Raw genomic sequence first — 5699 nt, 5'->3', positions numbered from 1 at the left:
TAAAATACGACGGACAATTTTGTAGCTTGCAGTTTGTAGGAAATGAAAGCTTTCTCTTTGCATCTAAGATTACTTAAATTATCTATATCCAATTTGTAGTTGTCAAACTGACTACAGGCATAAGGATTAAAAATAGTTACCTCTCCTTTTGACAGAAACAAAATTGATCCCATTGTCATCATCACAAATGAACAGGTACATACACATATCTGTACAAAATATTTCAATAATTGACTCAAATCTGTAGAAGCAAATAAGAGAAATGATCTCAGGAAGATATAGTCAGAACCCAGAGAGATAGTCAGACATTAGCTCTACAAACTAAGCTTAGAAGCAAGTATGAACTAACACCGATATTGGACTAAATTGTACAGAATAAAATAGTAAATTATAACACAGTTGAGATAAATTATACATGTCTCAAACATAGCAGAACAAATATATGTGCCAAAAAATACTCATATATTATATCAGCTTAGCAGGCAAGTCACGTGATTGATAGGCCTGATATTGAATCATCAGATAGTAAATGTCTACTGATTTAAACTTTAACAAGCAACAAACAATGCCCAAAAAGTTTAGATAAAACACAAGGGTTTCGATGTCGGCATGATTAAAGTTAAGCCACCAATCCACGCATGCCACGCTACTCTTGAAATGCATTAGCTACAAGCACAACCATAGTTATTTAGACCCACTTTTCTAAAGCATTTGTTGGAATTACCTCTACCATAGACTGAAATATACCTGAATCAGATGACCATTGTTATCCATTTCAAGGACAACTGTATGAGCCTCATCAAGCGTTGCTCCATACAATCCGCTCCTCTTGGTCACACATTTATCCTATCCTTGGTGGGAATCTAGTGACAAAGGAAAAACGGTATATCTTAGAATGAACCTGTCGTGAGTACATCGATACCAAGATTACAACACTTGACCATGAGAACTCACCTCAGGATCATAAGTTGAAGAGCCGGTGAGTGGTACTACTTTCCCTTGATTTTCATGAAAAACAATAAATGTGTCGAACACCCCCTTTGGGTCCATTGTGTGGAAAGCTCTGACTGAATCATTGCCATCAAGAGAGTAAATACAATTCTCACATACAATGGATGGTTTCCGTGAAGGAATCTTCAAGTTTCTGTTGAAGTCAAAACATATATGGTAATCTTACTATGAGGACATCATGATGCAAGTAAACGCCTAAGATAGTGGAATCCTAATATTGTTTACTTGGGGGATTATTCACCGGTGTCATCTTCTCCAAGCACAACGGCTCGAAGGACAGTCTCCAGCATTCTAGTGGTGTGATATCTCAATGCAAATTCCTTCTCGGAAAGAATCCAATATGTGCACTAACAATATAACCCCTTAGAAATGCTCGAACCTCAGAGGCAGAACAAAATAAATGTCCACGAATTAAAGTCCACCTGCTGAAATTTATCGATAGTGAACATGTTGGTCTCTTTGATTTGTACTCCACCCACTCTAGTCCAGGATCCTCCTTATCAGCAAATATTATTCCAGACAAAGCCTGCTTGATATGCAACCTGCAAGACACAATTGCAGCTACATCATTCAGGGATCAGGATCCAAGGATACAATCCAAAGCCTCCCTAGAAAAACTCCCTAAGATAAATAACCAAGGTAGGACTAATAAAAACAAATCAACAGTAACACCATCTAAACAACTACTGACTGTCCCTTCCCCTCTCCTTCTGAAGCTCCAATCCAACACAAACAAATCCAGCCCTTGGGAATCTCAGTATGATTCACAGAACACCCATGGCAGGTAAACATTGTCCACTACATTTCCATCCAAGCCAAAGCACCATCCTCAACTCAGGTAGAAAATTTCAAAAAACACAAGGCCGTGCACAACCCATCTCATCCTCTCTGCCTGACAGGCCTCAATCAAACATCTAAGAACTGCAACTATGACATGCATAATCTCTAGAGCTAAGCAGCCATGTAATTAATCCTCAACCCAAAGAACTAAATCAAGAACCAACCCAGACCAATAGATAAATACTTTTGACAAATCCATCGAGTAATCCTCAAGACAAACACCTAAAACAGGAGTAACCAAACTAATAGACATGCCAATGAAGTAGTTTTGAATGACAGAATCCAACAGCAGCAACATACAAATGATACAACAGAGGCGGCAGCATCAGTAGCAGCATCCTAAAAAGCTACAGATAATCAAATCTACAGCAGCAAGAGCGCACAAATGTCAACCTACAGCGGCAGTAGCAACACATCTCTCGCTATGGATGGATGAATAGTAACATCAAGCAGTGTAGGGAGCAATTTGTAGGCAGTAGCAGCAACACACCTTGCTTCTCTGGGACGCCACGGACAGAGGAGCAGCAGCCAGCCTAAAAAGCTTGGGGACGCCATGACCTCATCCAGCACTGGGCTTGGGGGGGGGAGGAGGAGTCCCGAGGTATGGCGATGGTGGACACCGGATCCGGCACCACCGAGGGAGAGACGTCCGAGCAGCTGCTGCTGCGGCAACCTCCGCTCCTCCTCGTGATGGAACGCTCGAGCTCGACAGGAGCAGCGCCGTTACTGGAGGTGATGGCGGCGGGGAGCAGACCGGCATGGGCGCGGCAGCCGCCACCGCCGTCGCTGGATTAGGAGCGAGTGAGGGAGGGGGGAGGCGGCTGCGGGAGGAGAGGAAGCGAGCGAGGGAGGAGGCGGCGGGGCGGCACGGCGGGGAGGCGGGAGGAAGGAGGAGAGGGCGGCGGCGTGAGGAAGGAGGAGAGGGCGGCGCGGTCGCGGGAGAAGGAGGCGGCGGCTAGGCCGGCCTCGTCGCGCGCGGCCCCCATCTCTCTAGATGGGCGGTGTGAGGCCGGGGATGGGTGCCTGGGCGAGCGGCGGCGGCGGCGCCGGTGGCAGGGTAGGGAGGCGGGCGCGGGGCAGGGTTTGGAGGGGAGATAGAGGTGAGGGCGCGACGCGCGTGCGGGAGGAGCGAGCGCGAGTGCGGGAGTGCGTGAGGAGGCAGCGGCTAGGTCATCTCCAGAGGAACCACTGTTATTTATACCCTTGTATGTGAAATGACAGAAATGCCCTCGGTGAGGCAGCGTAATTACGCACGGTGGCACGAACGAGACGGTAACTATTCATTCCAGCAGTAAATTTTTTTGATCCGATGGCCCAGCTTTCTCCAGATGTCGATCCAACGGACGAAAACACATCAAGGGAAATGATCCGACGGCCGAGAGTCGCTGAGCTCTGAGGAGGCTCGGTGGAGGTTTCATCTCTTATTTCTGGATAAGATAGACTAGATAAACAACTTGATTAACTTTGTAGCAGACATCTATCATATTGTTCTTGGTAGGCATATGCATCTCACATCTTTAAACACTATTTTCATCTTAAGATGTTGAATTGGTCACAACATTAGGGTGGCGGCATGACTCACCTTAGGGTGGCTAAGCCTCAAGGTTCATGAATGCATATGCCTGTTTCTGGTGTGTCAAGTTTGATGGGTGACTTGGACTCTACTGAAAATAATTAGGTAATGCGTACGTATTTCATAATTGAACATTGCTGATTTGCTACAATTTCTTTACCTTTGACTGTGCGGCAATGAATTTTTCTAGCCCGGCGGTTCACCCTAGTGGCTGAACTAGTTAATGTGTGCCTAGGTGATACTAGTTCAGCTTGACTATGCAGCAACCAATGGTTTCGGCCCGGCGGTCAACCCTGGCGTTCCATTCCCTGCACCTTAAAGTGTCAATGAGCGTAGAATACACTAAGTGTAAGTACAATAATCCAAATGGGCAATATAGTTTGTTAGTAAGTACTCTCTCCGTTTCAAAATAAGTGCCGCTGATTTAGTACAGCTAAAAGCTAAAACTGTACTACCACATGACACATGCAGTAAGCAATCCAAACAATTAAAAAAAAACGAGCTAAAGCTATACTAAATCAGCGACACTTATTTTGAGACAGAGAGAGTACAAATTATTAGTCGGCTCACCATTTTGATTCCTAATTAACTCCTACTGACTCCCCCAGCAAGTATGTACCATGGAGACGTATACTTGAGCCATAGCTCCCACAAGGTACCAAATGATATTCAAACATTGAGCATCGTTAGCCAGCTCCTCTGACATTTTCCATGTGATGCACCTCTCATCTCTCGTACACATTAGTAGGTATACTAGGTACTACCGTGCTGGGTACTTATGATTGGGTTAATATTTGATTTTTCTGTCACATCCTACTATTAATATTTTATCTACGCAAACAATGGACCCTTCCTCGGAGCTCAAAGGTAGACATGTTTCAGATACATGCTTTGAGGATTTGCTTACGTGGCCGCATTCGAGAATTTGCCCGGGCCATCAATTTCACATGTTTGATCACATTGGTTCCTTATTCACCCATTGTCTTCCTATGTTGGTCAGGGTTTTTTCCAAGAGGGCCACACAAGAGCTGGCCGGCCGATTGATACTACCATGACCTCCCATGCAACATGCAAGGTAACAAACAATTAGAAGTCCATCATGTAGGGCAGGGTTCTGCATTCAGCTAGTGCCCCGATGGATATACCTAGGTACTATTAATAGGAATTTCCCTATAAATGGGGTAATAATACGATAAAAAGCCTAACAAGTGTCTCTCGCACGGGACAGACAACATGTTTAATGCTCTTTATGTCAGAAATCTTCATTATATTAGATAAGAATATTGCAAAGTTTTGATCTTAATTTGTTTAGCAGTATTCTCAAGAAACCCTTGCATTGGACGGATAACATCTTTAGTGCTCTTAATGTCAGAAATCTTCATTATATCATACTTATAAAATATTGTAAAGTTTTGATCTTAATTTCTTTAGCAGTATTCTCAAGTAATTGTTATATTCGATTTGTTATACGTTTTATGAAATTTCAGGAGCCTGGGAATCTATCTATTATCTTCTATTTATATATAGACTTATAAAGGTACTTGGTGGACTAACCAAAAGGAAAATAGGCTAGAAAATCGCACAAAATCAGAAACCTCTGTCGCTTAAATAAAATCAGAAAACGGTAACCTTTAAATATCGGAAATAGTTTTTTTATAGAAAATCTTGGAAATAGTTAATTGAGACAAGTTGAATGAAATTACCACATATACCCTAGCTAGAGTTATTCTTGGTACATCTTCTATCTCATGAGCTCAATCAAGATTAAAGAAGAGGATCACTCATGGACGTGGCTCTCGACCTAGAGCCGAAATTAATGCATCATGCTAGGGATGGACCAAAACCTCGTAGCTCGTGGGGGTTAATGGACGATCTATCGCTCGGCTCGTTAAGCTCGACTGAGCCCATAGGAGACAACAACCACTCCGGCGCCCACCTAGTAACTCTTGTAGAGAGTATGTCATCCAATTTGTTTTGCTCTTGTATGGTTGCTCCATTGAGTAATTGGTTGTCGATTAGCATATTGCACATACACACATTTTTCTCGACAAATGGAGTATCTGGTATATAGTCAAACTTAATTTTGACAGGTCCTACGTCAATATAAAAAAATGTGTACAACCAAGTTGTCTTGTGAACTTTAGCGTGACACATTAGCATGGCCACTTGCTTCTCATCGAATTAACTTCCTGAACAAGGGACGTAGTCATTTGTCCTGTAGCCACTCCAAAGACCAAATAAGCCTGGTCTTACCATTTAGCCTTACTCAATGTTG

At 43.3% G+C, this 5699-nt stretch overlaps 1 pseudogene; it reads right to left on the bottom strand.

The window, feature by feature from the left end:
- Positions 1 to 235: 235 nt before the first annotated feature.
- LOC119360385 lies at positions 236 to 2406 on the bottom strand (annotated as a pseudogene).
- Positions 2407 to 5699: the final 3293 nt, after the last annotated feature.

This window comes from Triticum dicoccoides, chromosome 2B (genome assembly GCF_002162155.2).
Source record: "Triticum dicoccoides isolate Atlit2015 ecotype Zavitan chromosome 2B, WEW_v2.0, whole genome shotgun sequence".
Lineage (NCBI taxonomy): Eukaryota > Viridiplantae > Streptophyta > Magnoliopsida > Poales > Poaceae > Triticum > Triticum dicoccoides.
The sequence above is the reverse complement of the archived record's forward strand: the minus strand, read 5'-3'. Positions and strand labels throughout refer to the sequence as shown.